The sequence below is a fragment of the Poromitra crassiceps genome (genome assembly GCF_964638095.1).
Source record: "Poromitra crassiceps genome assembly, chromosome: 1".
In the NCBI taxonomy this organism is placed as follows: Eukaryota; Metazoa; Chordata; class Actinopteri; order Beryciformes; family Melamphaidae; genus Poromitra; species Poromitra crassiceps.
In genome coordinates, this window is record NC_139623.1 from 63,600,552 (window position 1) to 63,625,971 (window position 25,420).

Consider the following 25,420-nt stretch of genomic DNA (forward strand, 5'->3'; position numbering starts at 1 on the left):
GTACGTATGTCAGTGTTTGGTGGCCAGTTTTATCCACATCACATACATGTTGCTGTGGTTGGCCCAGTGGGAATGGAACCGCTACCCCTGACAGCATTAGTGCCATACCCAAAACAACAAAATGTAACTACATTTGTCATAATAAATCATTGTTGGATTAGATACTAATGTTTCCAACAGGAAGGGAGGGTGAGCTGGAAGTTAGAGACACCGTCCCTTAAAGAGCATGGTGCAAGTTAGACACCACTTTGCATTAATATGTGGGACCTTTGTGTAGCAATTAGGATTCTCTCCCCCCCCCCCCCCCCCCCCCACACATAGCTGCATCTAGACTGTTTTTTGTGAAGCATCTGACACCCACACATAAAAACCCACAAATCTATCAATAACACCTGTGACGTTTTTAATAAATAATAACTATAAACGTTCCCTCAGATCATTACCTCCATACACCGAGCGTCTGTCCGTCTGTCTGCGACAATATACTTATCCGCCTGAGACCATTCTCGAGCCGGCTGTGCGCTCTCATGGTTCTCCAAAATTATATTTCCAAATAGGCGTTATTTTGAAAAACCGGTTGCATATTGGGGGTCAACTAGTTTTAGTACTAGTTATATTTGACTACTGAAAACTATTAAAACTTCCTAAAGTGCCATATTAACCATAGATAGAGCCCAAACAAACAGAAACTAAATAGTTGCCTTGCAGGGAAAACATGGTGGCGCAGAATTTTCTCTGCTGCTTCAGTGCATTCTGAGCAGTGTTGAATTATCGTACCAGACTCAGCAAGCAAAATGACGTCATGATAACGTTGTGATGACGTCTTTCAGTGACGTCCAGGACGTGGCTAAATCACAGCCGGTTTGGGGGTGATTTAGACGTCTACGCAGGAACGTCAAGCTGACGTCGAAATATGACGTTACCATAAATGGCATGTTCAGTTATTCTGCTATGTACACAGTGTATATTCAGCAGCTTTTTACATAAAGCTATAATTATGTCCAGATTAACAATTTATGCTACATTTTCAAAAAATATAATACTTCCCTGAGTGGGATTTGAACTCGGGATCTACAATTTACCAGACGGCTATTCTACCACTACTACACCACTACTACACTATCACTGAACTAATCTACTGTACGTTGGAGTAGGGCTGCACAATATATCGTTTCAGCATCGTCATCGCAATGTGCACATGCGCAATAGTCACATCGCAGAGCGTGCAATGTCAAGTAAGGCAAATTAACTCATAACATACAGTAATGCACGCCCTCTCTGTGACGTTCTAAGCTCTTTTCCTACTAACTATAGTACCTTTACTCACTTAGGATCCTGCAACTCACCCTGGCTGCGGCTAAAAACACACTCACTTCCTACTACGTCAACCGTGCACGTTACCCACTAGGCCATCTTCTTAACTCATTCACCGCCAATGACGTCTTTGACGTGTTATCAGCAATGGCCTTCCCCGCCAAGGACGTGTTTGACGTGTTTTTGTTTTTATTGGTGCAGCGCCTGCAGCAAACACTTGCCCAGCCTGTCACACAGACACAGGTCCCTGCCTTCAAAGGGTAGCCGACAGCACGCGATCAAACACATACCGCAGCTGTTGTTTTGAAATTGAGCTAGAGGAAAAGCAGAGAACGGGTAACGCTTCCTTGTGCAGAGAGGAGAAACGCCATTGAAACGCCGAGCTGGAGTCGCCTTCCTCTGTGCCAGCCAGGAGAAAACGGGAGAAAGTAATCAAGAGATGTGTTTGATCATCGGAGGAATGAGGAAATGATCGATCAGTTTGCGAGGGCGGTGAGGACGTGTTGAATAGCCGAGGGGAAAACGGGAACGATCATAGATATGACAGGGAGACATGGACGAGGACGGTGTACCAGAACAAATCAAAATAAACACAGGAACAGCTAGGCAGCAGCGGGCAGAAGGCACTCACAGCAGCCCGCTGTCCTTCTCAAGAGCTCGTTCATGAAATCGCTGGGCTGCTCGCCCTCCTCCTGGCCAATCCCAGCGCCACAGGGCGTGGTTATTGCTTATCCTATGTTGGGTTAGAAATCTAAAAGGGGGATCGTGTGTGTGTGTGTGTGTGTGTGTGTGTGTGTGTGTGTGTGTGTGTGTGTGTGTGTGTGTGTGTGTGTGTGTGTGTGTGTCTGTCTGTCTGTCTGTCTGTCTGTCTGTCTGTCTGTCGGTGTGTCTGTCTGTCTGTCTGTCTGTCTGTCTGCACACTCACACCGAGTAAACTGTATTGTTGAATGTAAAAAAAAAAGCACTTCATGTGTGTATATATATATATATATATATATATTTTTTTTTTGTCATTTGTGTCCTAACGAATAATATTTACATGTCTGATGTCAATACAGTTCAAAATAAAAGAATTGAGAGTGAGTTATGCCTGAGATTGTGCCCTTTTACAAAAATGCTTTTTTCTCCCTTTTCTCTTCCCAGACAGGCTTTTTTGGTGAACATGGGGTGTATAAAAAGGGTTATAAGTAGAGTACAGAACATGCTAAAAGCTAACTTTCTTTTTGGGGGTGAAAGTAGAGACTTAGATCTTCATTTCGAGGTATTGGACATCACTGTAGTCCTAGTACAGAATTTACTGTGGGTCTTGAAAGATGACCAAACATTATGGAAATACTTGGCCTGTGCCAAAAATGCCAGTCAGATATTGGCAGTGAATGAGTTAAACAGGCAAGGCTTGATAGACCTATTCAAGACTTTTGGTGAAAATTCCTGTTTTTTTCATATCACAATATATATCGCAGAATAAAAAAATATTGCAATGTCAGTTTTTTCCAACATCGTGCAGCCCTACGTTGGAGTAATTATTAATATAGCCTACCGTTTCAAAACATGGACCCCCTTTTTTTTTATACCGGTATAACATCCATGGAGTCGGGACAGTTTTAATAAAAACGAAAGCTAATTTAATTCAAACCTTAATCTGGAAGAATCATTGAGGGTTCCCTCAACATTTACATGTGTCACCACCAGCCTATAATGTTGTTTACCCAGTGCTCCTGCACACACAGGCTATACGAGACACGAATATAGCCTATCCCGTAGGATTATGGCAGAAACTTGTTTTTTTTTATTTAAAACGTGCGCGTCAAGTCTTTGTGGAGTGTATTTTCTCTCTTTCAAAACAATCTGGCAACAAGATATGCAAGTGAGACAATTGCAGGATTCCCCGCAATTCATCTCCTCGTAGTCCCGCCTCCACGAATAAACAGTTTGTTAATCAGCGCAGATTGTCCACATGCAAGTGCTGATCACTCGGATTTTGGATAAATAAATAGCCCAGGCTGAGAAATACGTGATTGATTGCAACCATTTAGTTATCCTCATGGATCTTTCAGTGGTGAGTGAAATTAGTTGGATAGTGATACAGTGATATTGTACAAATACGATAATTATCGTACGTCTGGTTTTTTGGAAAGCTTTAATAATACTGCATTATAATACTACCTTTTCCTCCATATTTCTGCCCTGCGGGCATGTTTTAAGTTTGTTTTTTCATAAGAATCTAAGAGTCCTAAGTTACTGTAAATTCTTTTTTTTTTATCTGCACCACGCTCTTTAACCCATTGATACCGGCGCGCCTTCTCTTGAGTGGCCCTCTAAACCTACTGCACGTTTGTAAACAGCCCCTGTAAACCGGCCTTTTTCGGAGAAGTTGCCAGAGCGGTCGGCGTTCACTAGGGCTGTCAATCTCCCTCTATAATCAAATTCGAATTTCAGTGCTTTATACATTTTAATATTCGAATTATATTCGAATATTTTAATTAATTTTTAATTGAATTAAAAAAAAAAAAAAAAAAAATTTTTTTTTGGTCTGAGTGAATTGTTGTCTTCTCTTATGTTATGTTCTGATTCTAAATATAGCTGAATCTTTGGGTTTGACCAAGTAAAACTTTTTCTAAGCATTTTACCAAATGTAGATGGAAAAGTGAATGGTGGATGAATATTCAAAATAATATTAGGCTTATCACAAATAGTCCAGCAATGATGTTTACTTAAGAAAACATGTTCCTTGTACAATGTACATATACATTCATTGCATTAGAAAATAGGTCAGATAACCAGAGCTTAGTTAATATTCATCAGTGATGTATTGGTGCTGTCTGAAATGCTAAAATAAAATAATTGATAATAAAAAAAGACACAGCCTTTGTTTGAGCTCCTTATCAATAAACAAATAAGTAAACTTTGCCAAAACAACAATGAGCCATGAACAAAAAAAAATCAGTCACGTATTGCACTTAAGAGCTACAGGTTTACATTCAGTATAGCAGCTTCAACAGTCAACTTCAGTTAACAATGAATGAACATACATTTTAAGAGCTACAGGTAGGTTTACATCAGTATAGCAGCTTCAACAGTCAACTTCAGTTAACACTCTTTTCTTCAAGTATGTTGTCAGAACTTGTCACTGTTCTAGTCTTCTAAAAAAAAATATATATATAAATTCGATTATTATTATTTTTTTTAAACGAATATTATTCGTTTAAAAAAAATAATAATAATCGAATTTCGTTCATAATTATTAAATTCGAATAATATTCGAATATCAAAGTTCGTTTCAACAGCCCTAGCGTTCACTAAAACCTTCATATCTCAGGCTCTATAGCACATATAAACATAAAATAAAAAGCATTTGAGAGCTTAACCCTTTGGCTTTTCGTATTATATTTGCCCTAACGTTAATTTTTTTTTTTTAAGTTTTAACCCCCAAAAATAAAAATAAAGATTCTAACGCATTTTAAGAAATGTTAATCAAGATTACGGCAAATGTAACCCTTCCAACTAAAAAGCCACGGGTTTAAGCTCTCAAATGCTTTTTATTTCATGTTGATGATAGCTACTATAGAAGCTGAGGAAATAGGTTTTGTTGAACCCTTGACAATTACTGCAGCCTAACGTTAACGTTAAAACATTAGCGACCTCCGTTTTGCAGTCGTCTTGAAATATGGCAAATTCGCCAAAAGTCACTCACCCAATGAGCCTTGGCTAGCGTGTCAACAGTCACATCATAATCTGGGTGTGGAATCTTCTTATTCATTGATGTCTTCGTCCTCAAAGTAAGTTATACTCCGTTCAGTTCATCAGCGTTAGCATTCACTTAGCTTACTGTCTGAGACGCGGCCATGCAGAATTGCCACCGTGCAGCAGAAGAACGTGCAGTAAAACCTTGAGGCTATTGCAGATTGGAACATGAGATAAATAAATCTGAAATTAGGTCAGCAGCATTAATTTCATCCTAAAGTTTAATGGGAAGTATTGCTGGACCGGCGCTTCCTTGATTTTATGTGTAGTTCGAGCTTTGAAAAACTGTCCACACGGTCGAGGCAACAATAAAAAAAAAAAAACTACAAAACCCACAATGCATTTCACCTCCGCCACGTCTATTTCAGCAAATCATGATGCATGTAATCGGTCACATGTCTTGAAACAGTGATATACACGTACTACGCGTCTGCGTCGCAGCCGGCATGAAAGGTAAAATGACACGCCCGTTGCCGTCGGTGTTAAAGGGATATACACGCAAATGCTGCATCCGGTATCAATGGGTTAAAGTGATACTAAACCTAAAAATGTAAATTTTGTCATTATGAAGATTAGAAATTCAGAATACATTGATATATGTACTAGAATGTGTCTTTTCAGTTGAAACACCGGTTATGTGTGTACAGTATGTCCACTCCAGTGTTTTTCCCTTATCGGGTAATTGCCAGACTTATACTGTTAAAATTAATCAAAGTCCGACAAATTCAAATCTCCCAGACACCAAGTCCGGTGAAATTATTTCCCTCTAAACACAATTTGAATTGTAATAAGCTCAAATTAAATGTCCACACATCTCCTTTTCAGTGTGGTTCTCCAGCTTCACCAAAGCAGACCAGCACGCTCTGCAGCGTGTCATCAAAACGGCGGTCAAAATCATTGGGACTTCGCTCCCGGACATCCACTCCCTCTACTCCTCCCACTGCCTGCGCCGCGCCCACAGCATCATCAAGGACTCATCTCACCCGGCTCATCATCTGTTCGTCCTCCTGCCCTCAGGTAGGAGATACAGATCCATCCGCTCTAAAACTTCCAGGATGCTTAACAGCTTTTTCCCACAAGCTGTCAGTCTGCTGAACACTACCCCTCAAAACACAACACAACCCCCCCTCACATGCCCCCACCCCCCCACCCCGAACAATGAACTCTGACCAACTCTGACTGTCTCACACTCATTTTGCTCATGAACTCTGTACAACATTCTGGACTCACTGTTTACATGCACCACTGAACAGTCACTAACTCTGATGCCTTTATAGAATAATGTATTTATTTATTGCATGTATTTATTATTTGGGTTGATGCACTTTACCTTGGTGTTTCACTGTACGTCTCAGGGCGATGCTTGTCTATATCTCGTTGTTGGAGTAATTTAACAATGACAATAAATATACTTGAACTTGAACTTCAAGTCATGGAGAGTGAAGAGGGTGACAGATACCAGGGCACTGAGGGCAGACATAAAAACCACTCAGAAATGATCCTATTTTGGGATGAAAAAGGTGACTGTCACCTAAACTAAAGGTATATAAACAGGCTTTAAACAGGCGATTGCAATGAAATGTGAAAAAGATCACAATGAAAGTTTTCCTTTAAAGTTAATAACTGTATTTTACAGACTCAGTTACTGCAAAACAACACAATGTGGCCACATCAACACTATTGCTGCTAGGGGTGCTCCAAAAAATCGATTCTGAAAGGATCGCGATTCTTAATGCCACGATTCCTGGATCGATTCCAAACTCCCAAGAATCGATTCTTAACACGTTCACTACCGTCGACGAGTTAACTCGTCAAAAAAAAAAAAAACGGTTGACTGCCGTGGACTAGGGATGTCGACGGTTAACCGTTAACCGGTTAACCGCCGAGAACGTCTTTGGTCGGTTAAGCATGTCGGTTAAACGGTCAATTTCCATGTTAATTTGCATATAACAGTGTTGCCAATGTGGCGATCCCCCCCCCCCTCCTTCGTGGTCAGCAATGTAACATAAGTATATTAAACGATGGGGCAAGTATTAATCAAGCTAGATTTGGAAATAAACACATGGTTCATGTTGATTTTATCTACCCGATGTCTGATCAAACGCATTCCGCAGCGAAGCACGCACACAGCTGAACACCTGCTGCAGTCACAGAGTCACTGTGAAGTGAGCGCACTGACTGCCCCGCCCCTCTGCTGCTCATGTCTGAGCACACAGCGCAGATGTGCTCTGTGACCACTTCAGAATGATTAACACACCCAGCGAAACAATCAGCTCATACATGTTCTATAGTTTTGTTAACTCTGTGTGTGCTGTCATTAGCCTACTTTTTCTTCACTGTCTCATTCGGTCTAACGGCCGGGACACACATCTTGCATGTGCGTGTGCGTGGCGTGCTTGCTGCGGCTGGCAACTCTCTCCCTCCCTCTCTGCAGTGCATGTTCATCAGGCACACGCATGCATACGCTCGCACTCAATGATGAAACAGTAGTTTTTACCGTGTTACAAAAATGACATGAAGCGGTCGAATTGACGATTGAAAAGTATCAATTAACGTTAACGTTACTGTCCAACACATGGCAGTTCGGGTAAATTGTTTCACAAGAGACTGCGTGCGGAGTGCGGACTCGTCTTTATAATGTGGTGGAGCCCTGCCAGACACACAGAGCACAGCCCTCGCTGCGTGTGTGAAGAGTGAAGAGAGAGAGCGAACGGGTGAGACAGAAGCAAACTATTTTTTGCAGATCTCAAAAGCAGGTAAACCACTGTGGGATTAGTGAGACTATTGCTAAAAGAGAAGATACTGTAGTGATGCTGCGCACTTTGTCAGTGCGCCCTGCAGCCTGGGCTGTCGTCCGCTCAAACAGTACTTCACGGGGCGGCTGCGTGTCAATTGACGTGCCCTTAATATGCAATGCGAGCAATAGCCTATCGGAGGAATGTTTTTGTTTAGATGGCTGGAGGGTTCAACTTGTCTTCTCGTTTTGTTAATGTGTTTTTTTCTGCTTGTAGATGTAAAAATAAACGCTTTCTACTGAAAAAAAATCAAGCATTTGGTAGCCCAATGGTTTAATGGGGCACAGACAGTAAAATAGCGCATTTTAATCTTCTCGGTTAACCGACAGTTGTCGGCTAATGAGTGTCGGTTGTCGGTCAAGAAAAATTATGATTTTCGACATCCCTACCGTGGACGAGTTAACTCGTCAAAAAAACGGTGGGACGTGGATCAAACCCTTTTACATCTCCTATAAAAATATGGGAGCTATTGAATGTGTATAACCTATTTTATAAGTGGCGACAGTGCTCTCCAGACTAGAGGAAGCCGAGCAAAAACACCAGGAAAAAGCGTGAGGAAGCCATTCTCATGAAAATGGTTTGGCGAAAACGCTTTCGCGCTGGTGCACAACGGTGGGGGATTCCAAAAATAGACTCTGGGTGCAACACACTTTGAAACACCAGCAGAAAGCCCAGAATCGCACGCAGCTTCATCCCAGCTCACAACCGAAAACCCAGAAACGAACGAGCCCCATCCAGACTCGCCCGACGAGCGGCCGCCAGCAGCCAGGCAGCACAGACAGGCAGCAGAGACTCGCCTGTGACAAACGCTGCAAAGCCACCAGAGACACACCCACGGAGGGAGGAGTTTGAAGGAGAGGGGGGTGGGGGTGCTGTTATGGAGGAAATTACTGTTCAGAACTATATTGTTTAGATGTCTGATGTCTCACTGATGCCAAAAATAAATGGTTAAAGTGACTGTTCTGCCTGTTCTATCGAATTCCACAAAAATGCATTTTTCTCAGCTTTCCTTCTCAGACGCTGAAACCATGCTGTATTCAACTGCTAATGCCTACATAACAGAACATGATAAAAACTAACTCTTTTAGACAGAGAAAGCACACATTCTATTAGTTCTTTTGAGATATTTTGTGTTCACAAAGTCCTAGCAGAAAATAATCCTCGGCTCTTGAAAGATGAGCCAGAATCCTCAAAAAAAACCTTGGCAGAAGCTACCTACAGTATTGGAAAAACTGTTGGCAGTGAATGTGTTAAAATCGTAAAAAAAAAAAAAAGTTTTTTTTTTTTTTTACAGTGCACCTGAACGCAATATGCAAGATACCGGCTGAATAAGTGTCCAAATGTTCATGTCATCTGTGTACTGTATTGCCATGGTGCCACCACCTCTTGCACTTAAGAACTCTGGTTAATGTATTCCCCCCAAAATCTATAAATCCTTCTCAAAGTCTACAGATCCCCCCCAGCCTATAAATCCATCTTAAGGGGGAATTCCCCCCTAGTTTGCAAAATGAATTTAGGCCCTGACTGTAATACAGAAGTTGAATTTGAAGTTCAGCATTAACTCATTCATGGCCAGTTTAGGACTGCCAATATTTAGCACAGGCCAAAGATTTTCATAATTGTTGGTCATCTTTCAAGACCCACAGTAAATTATCTATTAGCACCAGAGTGATTTGCAATACCTCAAAATGAAGATGTACGTCTCTGGGTTCACCAGGAAAAAAAAAGTGAGCTTTTAGCATGTTCTGTACTCTACTTATATCCATTTATATACACCCTGTTTTCACCCAAAAGGTCTATCTGAGATGACAAACAGGAGAAAAGGCAATTTCTGTAAAATACACATTCTCAAGCAGAACTCGCTCTCAATTCTTTTATTTTGAACTGTATTGACATCAGACATGTAAATACTATTCGTTATGACACAAATGAAAAAAAATAAAATATATATATATATATATATATACACATGAAGTGCTTTTTTTTTACATTCAACAACACAGCAGTGTGAGTGAGTGTGCAGACAGACACACAGACAGACAGACAGACACACACACACACACACACACACGATCCCCCTTCGTTGCGTGATTTCTAACCCCACATAGGATAAGCAATAACCACGCCCTGTGGCGCCGGGATTGGCCAGGAGCAACACTGGCAGCGATTTCATGAACCAACTGAATAGCTCTTGAGAACAGACAGCGGGCTGCTGTGACTGCCGCTTCTGCCGTGTGTTTATTTTGTTTTGTTCTGGTCCACCCGTCCTCGTCCATGTCTCCCTGACTGTCCTATCCTCCCTGCTATTTGATCGTTCCCGTTTTCCCCTCGGCTATTCAACACGTCCTCACCGCCCTCTGATCGATCATTTCCTCATTCCTCCGATGATCAAACGCATCTCTGGATTACTTTCTCCCGTTTTCTCCGGCTGGCACACAGGAAAGCGACCAGCTCCTGCAGCGCGCGAGGGGCGTTTCAATGGCGTTTCTCCTGTCTGCACATAGTGCACAAGGAAGCGTTTATCCGTTTTCTGCTTTTCCTCTTGCTCAATTTCAAAACAACAGCTGCGGTATGTGTTTGTTCACGTGTTGTCTTAGATGCTAGGGACCTGATACTATGTCACAGGCTGAGGAAGTGTTTGAACTACGCCCTGCAGTAATAAAAACAAAAACACGTCAAACACGTCATTGGCCCTCTGGGCTATTCCTGATAACACGTCAAAGACGTCATTGGCCCTGAATGAGTTAATACATTTGTCATTTTTTGTCTTATATTACCTTTGTGTGTTATTGCAATATAAAACTACATAATTGAGAATCGATTCTCGATTCTGGAATCGAGAATCGCTGGAATCGAGAATCGATTCTGGAATGGGATCGTGACCCCAGGAATCGGAATCGGATCGGATCGTGGCTTAGCCGGATCGGAGCACCCCTAATTGCTGCCAAATTATTCAAAAAGGATGAAAAAAGTTATATTGAAACATGGACAGTTTTGTTCCAAAATAGATATCTACTGTCTATAACTTGCCTTTTCCTTGGACTGACTTTCTGAAGCTCATCCTTTAGTCTCTGTTTCAGGAATGCAGAGCTTTCACTAAACCACCCAGGTGACGAGTCATATTCATACTGATGAGGTGGCTGTTGAGTTCGAGTACACAAGGCAGAGCTGCACTGAGAGTAACAACTTTCTCCCCTTGTGTGATGTCTGTTGCTTGAAGAAATGGGTCCAACATCTCCACAAGCTCTTTCAGCTGACTCCATTCTCTGGCTGATATCCTTGGGTTCTGGTTCTGTCCCTCTGCACTTTGTTGAATTCAGTAAACCTGTAGATGAACAACATTGGACATTAATTAGCAAAACAAGAGTAACGTTACATCAATGTTGTATAATTACCCAGGGTCACAACTAACAGTAATCTACTAAATTAACACATCTCTAGCCACTCAAACCCAGTGTAATGTTGTTACCCTAGGCCTGTAACGTTAACGCTACATGGTCCACAATAGCCTGTAGCCGACATAATTAATGACGTGTTTCTCTCATAACATTAACCACCAGCAGATTGTAGCAGCAGAACGCAGTTACCCGACCGTTTGAACAAGTGTGGTGGTAGGAAACATTAATCTTTCCAAAATACAAGGGAACGAGAAAAAAACTACAAAGCAGCTAGTAACGTTAGCATTAGCAAGCAACATTCTGCTGCTAGAATCTGTTAGCAACAAGAAAACGATAGTAAACAACGTGCTGCTGCTGCAATGTGCTGGCTAATGTTGAGAGAGAAACACCTCGTTATTATGTTGGCTACAGGCAGATTTAGAGGTTATTTCTGACCACGTAACGTTAGCGTTAACATTACAGGCTTATTGGGTTAACATACATTACACTGGGTTAGCAAGCTAAGCTAACGTTAGATTATCAACCAAGCCAAATGATTCACTGACCTTTTCGGGTGCGTTTTCAGGAGCCTGATAAAGTTACTTGTGGTCGATCCAGCATCCTTGATTGTGATACAGCAGGTGTTGCATTTAGCCACTCTTTTGTTTGACCCCTGTGCAAAGTCTTTATATTAGGGATGCACGATAATTATCGGACCGATAAATTATCGGCCGATATGGCCATTTTGCGTTATTATTTATTATTCCGATAATGGCCTTTTTCCGATAAATTATCCGATAATAATCCTGTTTATTTTTTTGCCTCGGAAGCGGAGCTTTTTGTTGTCGCACATTCGTGACATCACAGCTGCGACGCAAACATGGCTGCTGCCAGTGTGTTGCTGTTTTTCAGTTTCAGAATGATCAAAAAGCTACTGTAATTTGCAATCCATGTCCCACACAGGTTCCGAGAGGAGGGGAAACCTCTAAGCTGGCATTACGTTAAACCAAAGCTGGCGATGATGCAGCGGATATGTTTGTTGTTTTTGTTAGCGAGTTTTGTTAGCATTAGCTGGTAGCGCGGCCTACCCTGCACTGCAGGCTCGTCCGCTTGGCAGATAAACTGCTTGTGACATTTACAGTCTGTGGCTTGTGATCAAACAGCCCCGCAAAAGCACTTAATACACAGAGCTGGCGTAAACTTATAGAAACTAATGGAAACCCAAAATGAAACATCCAGGGATTGTGTATTTAACTCCAAAAACCACTCGCTAACGTTAAGCTAACCGCGCTAGTTAGCATTAGCTGCGGGACAGAGACAATAATGAAAACAAAGGCGCAGTCGTGCACATTAGGCTACATAAAAAGCATCAGTCAGTCAACATTACATAGTGTCTTTTATTTAATCTGGTGGCAGCATTTTTCAGTAAAAAGTGAAACTACACAGATGGTTTATAGTGCCTGCCCCATTCATTGGGCCCAGGCTACAATTCACTGAGAATTGGAACCAATGCAAAATTTGATCAAACAGATCAGTATGACAATAAGAGTCTAAATTACTATGCCTTTTGTCATTGTGTTTTATCTGCAGACTAAGCAACTTGGCTTTCCGTTCTATAAAAGCCTTTATTTTTGTATTGACTATAATTGAGTGATACACTTTATTAAAACAATCATATTATATCAGAAGTTTTCTTTGTTTTGCGTTCACAGTGATGTTAGTTAGATTTGGTTAGGCCAGAGCTATGCTCACTACATCCATACATCTACCCTAACCCTTTTTTAACCCCAGGTTAAAAACAAAAAACAAAAAATTATATCTATTTTTATTATAATAATTATCGGTTATATCGTATCGGTTATCGGCCAAGAAGAATATATTTATCGGTTATCGTATCGGCTCTAAAAATCCATATCGTGCATCCCTACTTTATATCCAAAGCTTATCATAAATGGCACAGCGGTGCCACACTACTACTACAAGTGTGTTGCAGCTCTGTGGCTCCGTGCGCATCGCCAATGCACAAGACTAAATAATGGATTGGCCGGAAGGAGGACATTTCCTTACTTTTTTCCCTTACAAAAATTATAAAAATAAAGATTGCTCACGAGTCCCAAACCTCAAGTCCGAGTCGAGTCTCAAGTCTTTTGAGGATGAGTCTCAAGTCAAGTCTCAAGTCTTTTGAGGACGAGTCTCAAGTCAAGTCTCAAGTCTTTTGAGGACGAGTCTCAAGTCAAGTCGCAAGTCTTTTGAGGACGAGTCTCAAGTCAAGTCTCAAGTCTTTTGAGGACGAGTCTCAAGTCAAGTCGCAAGTCTTTTGAGGACGAGTCTCAAGTCAAGTCTCAAGTCTTTTGAGGATGAGTCTCAAGTCAAGTCTCAAGTCTTTTGAGGACGAGTCTCAAGTCAAGTCTCAAGTCTTTTGAGGATGAGTCTCAAGTATTTTGAGGACGAGTCTCAAGTCAACTCTCAAGTCTTTTGAGGACGAGTCTCAAGTCAAGTCTCAAGGCTCTGCATGTGCGAGTTAAGTGCGACTCGAGTCCGAGTCGCAGACTCGAGTCCCCATCTCTGCTATCTATCCACGGTTTATGTTTTTAGGCCGCGACTCTTTCATTTTTATCACTCGTCGTCTCAAGACAACGCCCTGCGAATTCCACTGCGGGCTCCAAATTCTGTGGAATTTGCGGTCGTCTGAGACTCAGCATGCAATGCAGTGTATCAGCGTCAACGCTGTGCGGCACAGAGAGATGAATTTCACGCTGAAGCTTATGGTTAGCACAGGGAGTTTATGGCAATCTCAAGATGATATGCTATACATTTTTAAGCCCAATAAACACAGTAGAGCTAATAGGACTTGATGTTTCAATCCCTGTGGTAATTCGGCATTCTTGATGTTGGCAGTAGGAATGGAGTACAGATAAAACGATATGAAAATTTCATATCACGGTTATAGTGACCAAAATTATCACGGTTATCAGTATTATCATGGTATTGTTAAAATGTACTGAAAATGTCCAAAAAGTACAGGTACACCCCCCTTAGTTCCACACCCTCAGAGATGGTCCATTTTAGAGATATGTCACCGCAGGATCCGCCAATTGTAAGAAATGGTACGAGCAAGTCTCCTAAATGGTCACGTGGTCACCTCTCCCCTGAAGTGTTGTGAGAGAGAGAGCCTGGTGACGCGGGGTTAGTGCTGACCTAGCAAGCTAACTGAACTAGAGATCGTGAGTTCCCAAACTCCACACAAACCACACATATAAACACAAAGCTGCTGGCTCAATATAGTAACTAAGATATTCTATTTTTTTCTTTCCAAACACAGATTTAGCTACTACATCAACGAACTTCACATGTAGCTTTAGCTAATTGCTCACTGCTAACATGAGTGTGCCAAATCTCGCAAGAGTGTGTTGCTGAGACAGAGACAGGTGATGGAAAAATTAAATTTTCTCCTGATCTGTCTGTCTGAAAAATGCCATTTTAGTGTCAGAATGTTCAGAAGATATGTGGCTTCGGAAAATGTGCAGAATATTTACTTATAATAATGTCATAATCTGAGATCACTTTCACTCTCCCATTGACTCCAATAGACTCAGACCTGCCGAAAGTCTCCTCCAGGTCTAAGTGGGCGTGTGTGGAAAACCATGGGCAAAACCAATGTGACAAAATGACAGGAAGTGAGTTGAAATTGGGGTGTCTTGCTTTGATATCCCATCGTCTTTGACACCCTCCTATGTTGATTTTACAGCCCAACTCTTGTCTTGTCTTTTAATCCAAAGCCCATTGCTGGCTTTTTTTGATGCATTTGACAAGGACTTGATTGCTTGTTGGAGGGAGCGACCTCTCACCCTGTAGCAACGAACTGCTTCCCACTTCTACAGGATACTGTTGGTCTTTCACCCATTCTGGGCAGCTTGTATTGCCAGTTCAGAGTCTTTTTCCTCCTTTTTTTAATATTTCTATCTATCCCTTCTGTCGGTTAAACTGAAATGGTCCAGGACATGTCCGGGTCGGGACCAATTCTTTGTAGCGAACGCTGGTCCACTCAACACACACAGCAGGGTAGCTGCTGGCGCAGCTCCATAGCCTACACATAAACAGAAGGGAACTGGTAAAGAGGCAAACATGATAAGAATAAGCACATATAAGCTGGTGGACTCTGTGCGATTCGGGGGGTGAAGTTGCAACATTGTTGTGATTTTCATTTGGTCTGGTTCTCTTTCACACAGCAATTTGTCACAAGCACCAAACCTTCTGATCAAAACGTGATCAAAACAGTCACTCATCTATTGGACAGAATAGAGAAGGGAAATCTCTCCTCTCCAGCAGGCTTCTTGCCTGGCTGAGGGCTGACTGAACAACACAAGTGAATCCACAAAACACAAACCATGGAGCAACACCACCTGCGATATTGGGATTTCTGGTTTTACTTTGGTGTTACTATCAAATAAATATTTGACAAGAATGTGCCCAATATGAGCAGCAGATGAGGCAGAAAGCTGTTGAACATTTCATTCTGCAGATGAGACGAGCGAGGCAGTACGTACCGAAGGAGAAGGCGAGCCCTGTTGAGAGACAACGATGTGTTGTTGTTATGACGGCGTACGTCACGCAGCGTGCAGGTGCTGTAGTGTACACGTGTGCGCGCCGCTGTTTGTTTTGCCTGGGGTCCTGACCCCCACTTTGGGAACCACTGCTCTAGATAACAAATGAAGGGACCCCAAATGTTACCCCTGATGGTATATGACATGTGATTATCTCTTAAGGGCAGAGTTGTGGTTAATTCAGAAATCAAAGTCAGAAAATGTATGGCTGAATAATTCTTTCCAGGCCTTGAAAGTTTCAGAATCAGAATCAGAAAGACTTTAACTCATTCACCGCCAAAGACGTCTTTGACGTCTTATCAGAAATAGCCATCCACGCCAAAGACGTGTTTGACGTGTTTTTGTTTTTATGAGTGCAGCGCGTAGTTGAAACACTTACCCAGCCTCTGACATGTCATCTGGTCCCTATCCTCAAAGGGTAGCCGACAGCACGTTATCAAACACATACCGCAGCTGTTGTTTGAAACGAGGAAGAAGGAGGAAAAGAGGAAAAACAGAGAAACGCGCTTCCTTGTACAGAGGAAAAAACGCCATTGAAACGCCTCTCGGCGCGCTGCACTGCTGCCTTGCTGCAGGGCGAACCTGGATTGCCTAGTCAAACCCGTGACGAACATGATCGATCCGGTTCCAGCAGCGCCTGGTCCCAAAGCCAAGCTGCGGACCCGTTCCTGTGTCGTGTGACTCGTGTCGCAGCATTCGTCCCACTCCCAGCCCGAACGAGAGGAGGAAAACGAGCAGCAGAGGAGGCAAAACGCTGATGGGGAAGGAGGGGGAAGGAGGTGCGATCTAGCTGCAGGCAGCTGTGGACAGAACTCTCTCTCTCTGTGTGTGTGTGTGTGTGTGTGTGTGTGTGTCTGTGTCTGTGTGTCTGTCTGTCTGTCTGTCTGTCTGTCTGTCTGTCTGTCTGTGTGTCTGTCTGTACACTCACTCACACTGAGCAAACTGTATTGTTGAATGTAAAAAAAGCACTTCATATATATATATATATATATATATATATATTTTTTTTTGTCATTTGTGTCATAATGAATAATATTTACATGTCTGATGTCAATACAGTTCAAAATAAAAGAATTGAGAGCGAGTTCTGCATGATATTGTGTGCTGTACATAAATGCCATTTTCTGCAATTTCTTTTCTCAGAGAGACATTTTGGGTGAAAACAGGGTGTATATAAATGGCTATAAGTAGAGTACAGAACATGCTAAAAGCTCACTTTTTTTTTCCTGGTGAACCCAGAGACGTACATCTTCATTTTGAGGTATTGCAAATCACTCTGGTGCTAATAGATAATTTACTGTGGGTCTTGAAAGATGACCAACAATTATGAAAATCTTTGGCATGTGCTAAATATTGGCAGTCCTAAACTGGCAGTGAATGAGTTAATGATCCCCGGGGGGAAATTGGGACAAGTTACAGTAGCTCGCTCACAGAACACACATAGCATGAAGTAAACAATAGTAAATGCAAAATAAGCAGAATAAGAAGAATAAGAATAAGAATAAGAATAAGAACAACATAGCATAGGATAAACAGTAGTAAATGCGATAGAAGCAAAAATAAGTAGAATACGTCTAAGCGAGCAAAATACGTAGAGAAGTATACATTACATGCAATTATCTTTATTGCACACCGGACTTATATTAACACATTCACTGCCAGCCATTTTTTTTTTACTGTAGGTAGGTTCTGCCAGAGGGTTTTTTTGAGGATTCTGGCTCATCTTTCAAGACCCGAGGATTCTTTTCTGCTAAGATTTTGTGAACACACAATATCTCAAAAGAACTAATAGAATGTGTGCTTTCTCTGTCTAAAAGAGTTAGTTTGTAGAGTTAGTAGTTATGTAAGCATTAGCAGTTGAATACAGCATGGTTTCAGCGTCAGAAAAATTATTCAGAGATAAACGGCTTTTTGTGAAATTCGATAGAACAGTCACTTTAACCATTCATTTTTGGCATCAGTAAGACGTCAGACATCTAAACAATAGTTTTGAACAGTAATTTCCTCCATAACAGCAGGAAACCCCCCTCTGCTTCCAACTCCTCCCTCCGTGGGCGTTCTTCTTGGCTGCAGCGGCCGTGTCACAAGCTTGTCACCAGTCTCACTGCTTTGCTGCTGCTGCCTGTGCCTGTCTGCGCGGCCGCTCTTTGAGGAAGTCTGGATGGACTCGCTCGCTTCTTGGAGTTTTGGTTGAGAGCTTTGATGAAGCTTTTGCGATTCTGGTCATATTTATGCTGCGTGTTTCAAAGTGTGTTCCACCCAGTCTATTTTTGGAATCCCCCACCGCCAGCTCCCAGCGCGATAATGCGCCAAAGTTTCGCCAATCCATTTTACAGTAGAGAATGGTTTCCTCGCGCGTTACCCTACAGTTTTGGCTCTGCTTTTCATAGTGTGGAGAGCACTGTCGCCACTTAGTGGGTCCGTGGAATGGGTTGTACACGTTCGCTGACTCCAATATTTTTTATAGGAGACGTGGGGAGCGTTGATCCACGTCCCACCGTCAAAATTTTTTTTTTTTTTTTTTTTTTTAAGCCGAGATAACTCAGCCAGGCACAGTTAACCTATCGGCTGGCTCAGTGAGCGTCTCCGAGGTGCTCTTTTAAGAGAGGCATTAAATAGACCAATGGCCACAGGCAGGAATGATTTCCTGTGCCTCTCCGCATCTAGGTGGAATCAGTCTCTCACTGAACGTACTCCTGTGTTTGACTAGCACGCCGTGGAGTGAGTTATTGCTCATGATGGAGCGTAGCCTGGACAACGTTCTCTTCTCTGACACCGCAGTCAGAGAGCCCAGATCCAGCCCCACAATGTCCCTGGCCTTACGGATCAGTTTGTTGAGTCTGTTGACGTCCGCTGCCTTCAACCTGCTGCCCCAGCACACAATAGCATACAGGAAGGCACTAGCCACTACCGACTCATAGAACATCCTCAGCATGGTCCGGCAGACGTTGAAGGACCTCAGCCATCTCAGGAAGTAGAGACGGCTTTGCCCCTTCTTGTAGAGTGCATCAGAGTTCTTAGCCCAGTCTAGTTTATTGTCAATGTACACTCCAAGGTACTTGTAATCCTCCACTATGTCAAGTAGTAATGCGGAAGAATGCAGGGGAGAATTATTAATTGTGTTATCTTGTTGGGTTGATGTTAGCTTGCTAGTTAACTTGTATGCTAGTTTAACGGCGTTGTGTAGGTGGTACTTGCAGCAACCCATGTTAAGGGCTTGCCCAGGTGTGGATACGAACCGCCGACCTTCGGCTTGGGAGTCCGACATGTTAACCACTGCACCAAGAGAGCTAGCTCCCTTGGCGGAGCTGATTAACATGCCTTTATACTGGGGAGTGAGTTTGACCAACCTACTCGCTACCACTCGAGACTCAAGAGGAATCGGTGCTGATTCACTTCGGTTACACTAGCTAGCATAGGCTTGGGTGGTATTAGGTATTATGGTATACCGGGGTATATAGAAATCAAGACAGTATTATTTTCAATGCCATCAACCGCTTCCTATCTTTTTTGTTCAGCCAAAATAGTCGCAAGTGTACTTGCCTGTGCTGGGCTTAGCCTAAATAATTTCTATTCATTTATTTTTGTTGGCCATTTGTAGGCTACTTTGTTTAACCTTAACACATTGAGTGCCAGCGACGCCATATGGCGTCATTAGAAATTTACCGTAGGCTGCCAGCGACGCCAAATGGCGTCAGTAACTCCAAATTGTTTTTTTGACGGGGGGGGTGTCGATCTAAGCTTCTTACATCGCCTCTTACAATATTGTAGCTATTGGAGGTCTATAACCTATTTTACAAACCCATTAGGTGGCGACAGCACTCTCCTGATAAGAGAAAGTGGAGCCAAACACACAGAAGAAGTCGCTGGGGAAAAAGGAAATCGCATCGCATCCGTCCGTATGCATCGACATGCATGAAGCCAAACGCCAGCTGTGCCCGCAGCAGCTGCATCCGCTGTCACAACTGAGCACCTCCGTGTCTGCTGCGACAGCACATTCGCATAATCAGCCTTATTATTCTCAACTCGAAGCATGGGAGCCCGTGACAAACACACGCGGAACCAAAAAGGTGGATGTCGCGCACCCTTCACTGTGTGTGCACAGCAAACTCAGCAGAGAGCCAACAGACACACCCAGGAGGAGGCGTGTGCAGTTGAGGGGGGGGGGGGCACGCAGAGCACGCAGAGCAGCATACACTTCACCCAGACAGACCCAGACATCAGAAAATTAGCTTCAGAGTCAGTGATGTGCTTGAAATGTTTAATTTCACAAAAGGCTCATTATCTCAGCTCGTAGAAAAAAAGGGCTGTTTTTGGTTCAATCAAGCTATCTTCTCCGGCTCATAACTAAAGAACGGAAAATGGGATCAATAAACTTTTTTTTGCAGGTGATAGAAGAGAGTCTCATCGTTATTTGTGTTCAGTGTTTACATAGTAATTATTAAAGAAATTATATGACTGTTTTAAAATGCATTGCGGCCTATGTGGCACAGCAAGCAACCTTTTGCCCAAGGGCCGTGGCACTCAAAGTGTTAATAAGGCAAGCATCACATCACATCACATGTTACAAGTAGGGATGCACCGATGTGAACATTTTGGCTGATACCGATAACCGATATTAACACATTCACTGCCAGCCATTTTTTTTTTACTGTAGGTAGCTTCTGCCAAGCCGTTTTTTGAGGATTCTGGCTCATTTTACAAGAGCCGAGGATAATTTTCTGCTTGGACTTTGTGAACACGAAGTTCACAAAAGTACTAATAGAATGTGTGCTTTCTCTGTCTAAAAGAGTTAGTTTGTAGAGTTAGTAGTTATGTAGATATTAGCCGTTGAGTACAGCATGGTTTCAGCGTCTGAGACAGGAAGCTGAGATAATCGCAGTTTTGTGAAATTCAATCAAACAGGCAGAACAGTCACTTTAACCATTTATTTTTGGCATCAGTGAGAGATCAGACATCTGAACAATATAGTTCTGAACACCCTCTCCCTTAAACTCCTCCCTCCGTGGGTGTGTCTGGTGGCGTTTGTCACAAGCCAGTTTCTCCTGCCTGTCTGAGCAGTGAGCAGCTCTGGCGGCCCCTCGTCGGCGAGTGTGGCGAGTGTGGACTGTGGATGGGACTCAATCGTTTCTTGGATTTTCGGTTGAGAGCTTTGATGAAACTTTGTGCGATTCTAGGCTTTATGCTGCCCACCCAGTCTATTTTTGGAACCCCCCACCTTTGTGCGCCCGTGTGCAGCAGCGTGAAAGCGTTTTCGCCTACAGTATGAGAATGAGGCTCGTTCGTTTCTGGGTTTTCGGAATGCGTGCGATTCTGGCCTTTCTGCGGGTGTTTCAAAGTGTGTTTCACCCATAATCTATTATGCAAATTTGCAATCCCCCACGCCAGCACCGCTCTCCGCTCTCGGTGTGCTGCTGCTGGCGCGGCCGCTCTCGGGCGAGTCTGGTGACTGATGACTGTAAAATCGCCAAGCCATTTCCTTGAGAATGGCTTTCTCCCGCGGCTGTTTTTGGTTGGCTTTCTCTCTGTCGGGAGAGCACTGTCGCCACTTAGTTGGTCGGTAAAATAGATTATACACATTCAATACTTCCAATATTTTTATAGGAGACGTGGGGGGCATTGATCCACGTAGCACCGTCAAAAAAAAAATTTTTTTTTTTTGACGAGTCAACTCGTCATTGGCAGTGAACGGTTGGATTGTGTTTGACGAGTCAACTCGTCATTGGCAGTGAACGTGTTAACATTGCTGTTATGACCGATAACCGATATTTACCGATGTCGATATGATCTGTATAAAAACACATTTTTCTTTATTTCCAAAACATTTGGAAAAGCCCAGAAATCATAGATTTACTGCAATGTTTCCTCTCAATGTAAAAATTTTGGCTGATACCGATAACCGATATTAACATTGCAACATTGGACCGATGCCGATATGTTAGAAAATGACTAACATCGGCCGATACCGATATGATTGCCAATATATCGTGCATCACTATTGTTTAAGACCACTTTAAACTGAGCATGTTACAGGCTTGCCCATAACTGTGTCCATTCCATTTGTATAATTGTCATTCTCCATTGAGGACATTTGTGAAGAACAACATTGTGCACAGGGCCCGAAATTAGTAACCTGACGCTGCCAGATTGATGAGTTTGCTTCACATTCTGTTTCACAAACGACATCCATCTGGATTTGGTCAAGCTACCCTGCTGAAGAGGGCGGTCACTTTTTTCAAGCTACTTGGCAGGTGATTGGATGAACCGTCTGTCTGTCACCGTCTGGGCGTGCCAACGCCAACCAATCAGATCGACTTGCCTTCATGACGTAGCCTCGCCTGGTAAAACACGAACGGCTAGGACTACAATTGCTAATTAGTTAGCATGGAGGTCGCAGATTTTTTGCTGTTTTTGTAAGGTGAATATTGGGTGCAACCATTGACTATTCAATTTGCCAAAAGAAAGAAGAATTACTGCAGATGTCTGACTGAGGATGAAGTGCAGGTAGGCCATTTTGCACGTTAAATGTAACTGATTGGATTAACTGATGTTACGCTAACATTAGCAACATTTGGAGGTTGGGGTGCTACGTCTGATGATTATTGATTTGATGTTAACGTTAACAGCGATTCATGACTAACACATATCGTTGTTCGTTTCTTCAGGGAACTGATGACACGATATGACACCGAGTGGCACGCACCCTGGACTGGCCTGGACGGCTAACGTCATGGAGACGCAACGCTCTCTAGCCTTTATGATCATGGCAATCAGAATCAGAATCAGAAAGACTTTAATGATCTCCGGGGGTAAATTGGGACAAGTTACAGTAGCTCGCTCAATAACAACCAAAACAATCAATAACAACCAAATACTTTGATACAATATAATGATTTAACGCTACTATTTAGCATTAAGGACTGGTGAATTTTAGCATATCTGTCAGTGGAATGGTAGATGTTTACGCATGACTGGAGAATGTTATTTGCTTACTTTTGTGATAATAAACTAAACGGAGAAAAGACGGCCGTGTGGTGTTGTTGTTACATAATCTGCTGGTCTTGAGGCACAATTGGGTAAAATGATAAGATGATGTAAATTCATAAAGATGTTTATGTCAGAGATGAATCTGCCAAAGGGAGCTGCCTGGAGCCCAGAGGACGTCAACGGAGAAGAGGAAAATCACCCTTTAGGTTACACCATGCAGCATTTGGATATAATCTAGTATTGGCTCCCATGCCGTTAGTTTGTTTACCCCCTATCTAAAGAAAGTACAAGTGCAAAATCTTAAGCTATGTTCTATCGATAAACCAATTTCTCGAGTAACATCCTGTTATCCTGAGATCTTTAATCTCGCCTGTATAACATAATATGTCACTCGGACACCAACGTGAGTTAACGTGGTTTATTAAACAGCAGCAAACATTCCAATCATAGCAGAATACACTTCAGCTAGCAGTAGGGACAATACATCACACTGATCTTTGCAGTTCTGTGTTGATTAGCTAATATTTCAGTGGCATTTTGATTAACGTTATGATTTATTTCTATTTGGAACAAAAATGATGGTTTAACAGATTGCATGTTTACTGGGCTGTGGTGAGAAGGGCTTTGTGTTTGTGTGACTTGCGTGAATGGCTACTGCTAGCCATTCACTAGCCTACAGCTAGCTGATGGCTGCTATGTTCTCCCAGCCTAGCAACCGTCTGAAGGCTATCTCCCCAAATTCTACAACAATGTCTTGTTTACTAACGTTCATAGTTGATAACGTTACAGCAATACAGTTACGGTTTCGTACTCACTGTAAGATCAAGTGTTTAACGTTTATGTTAGCTTATTGTTTTGAATAGAATGTTTGACTAGCTCACTGGAGCTAGCCTCGGTAGCCGCCGCCATGTTGAATAGTGAAAGAACTACAAACGTCCAGCGCCTCTCGGTGGCGTCACATCCGGTCTCGCAAAGCCCGCCCTTAGCTCACGCTGATTGGTGCGCCTGGGTGGCGGCCGGTTTGAATGCCTCTCTGAGGCCAGGGCCAGACTGAGGTGGATTGTGAATTTGTGGAACAATGCCGCCCCCGTCTGGTGGAGTCAGGCTACGAAATTAGAGCCCGCCACCTGCCAATGGCGGGCATATTTTAGCTTTGGCGTGTTAGGTTTGGCGTCTCTCCGCCACGTGGCGGGTCGCAAAATAGTCGTCATGTAATATTAAAACTGTGTGTAGCCGCCTGTGTCCACCAAGCGTCTTTTTCCGACTGTTAAACGCTGGAAGTGCGCTGCGGAGCACTGATCCCAGCCACAATATACAAGGAAGCAGTCTGAAATTAACGTTAGTTCAGTGCAGTAGTATACTGTAACACGAGTGCTTCCTGAGGCTGTTCCATTCTGGCTCTCCCGTATAAGCTACCAAACGTGCCTCTGGAATGAAATGCAGTCTCAATTTAGCGGAGGTAAATTGACAGCCGAACGTCGGGCGAATCAATCAATCAATGAATCAATCGCTCGCACTTGTTGCCGACACTACTCGTATGATACAGTATATATGAGGAGATAATAGTTATCATGTGTGTTTTGGTGCGCAGCTGGCTAATAGGCTACCAAACATGACTGGAGTGGAATGGAATGCAGTCGTCAATTTAGCGGAGGTAAAAAGCATCTTTTAACCTCTGCTAAATTGACAGCCTACATCGGGCGAATTGATCAATGAATCAATCGCTCGCACTTGTTGCCGACACCACTCGTATGATACAGTATACAGTATATGAGGAGATAATAGTTATGTGTGTTTTGGTGCGCAGCTGGCTAATACGAGTGCTTTGTGAGGCTGTTTCATTCTGGCTCTGCCTTATATAGGCTACCAAACATGACTGGAGTGGAATGGAATGCAGTCGTCACTTTAGCGGAGGTAAAAAGCGTCTTTTAACCTCTGCCAGCCTACATCGGGCGAATTAATCAATGAATCAATCGCTCGCGCTTGTTGCCGAGCTATGATGAGGAGATGAATCAAAATGCTTACCCACCAATAAAGCCGAAGCGGAGCGGAGAACGAGTGCAGGAGAGCTAACGCAGGTGCCAGGTGTGAGTGGGAGAGAAAGGTGTGTAGCCCAAGTTGTGCGCTGTGCACTGAGACTGTCGCAGTTATTACTTTTAGCTGCGTTGTTTTTTTTACAACAATTTAAGCTCAAGATTGACTTGACATGTATTGAGTAATCAATCATCAATCAATATATTAAAATAATTTGCTTCAAATTTTACTCTGGCCTCTTATTTAAGTGTGTATTCTTCAACGTAATACCTTATCTACTTGAAATGTACCGAAAAAAATTGATATATATGGATATATGTGACACAAAAATGCGTTTTTTTTTTTGGCCGGTAAGAAATATGCTTGACCCACAAAAAACAGAAGTTACAACTTTAAAACAAAAACAAATGATTGGACATGAATTCATAGAACAGCAACTTAGCCAACGGAAGAATTATTTGGAGGTAGAAAAGAAACACTTAACACAATTGGCTGGTTACCATCAGTAGCACTCCGCAGTCCGTGACATGTCTGAATGTGTAGAACTGAACAGCATACTGTAAAC

The 25,420-nt window shown here is 42.7% G+C and overlaps 1 pseudogene across 1 annotated transcript in view; it reads left to right on the plus strand.

Annotated features, from left to right (window-relative positions):
• Positions 1–5,504: 5,504 nt before the first annotated feature.
• The window catches only part of LOC310789891 (protein FAM53C-like), a 39,758-nt pseudogene continuing 19,842 nt past the window's right edge, over positions 5,505–25,420 (plus strand). The window contains exons 1-3 of the transcript in view: positions 5,505–5,511; positions 5,884–6,075; positions 11,328–11,331. The product of the transcript in view is annotated as a protein FAM53C-like (transcript). The remainder of the gene's footprint in view (positions 5,512–5,883; positions 6,076–11,327; positions 11,332–25,420) is intronic.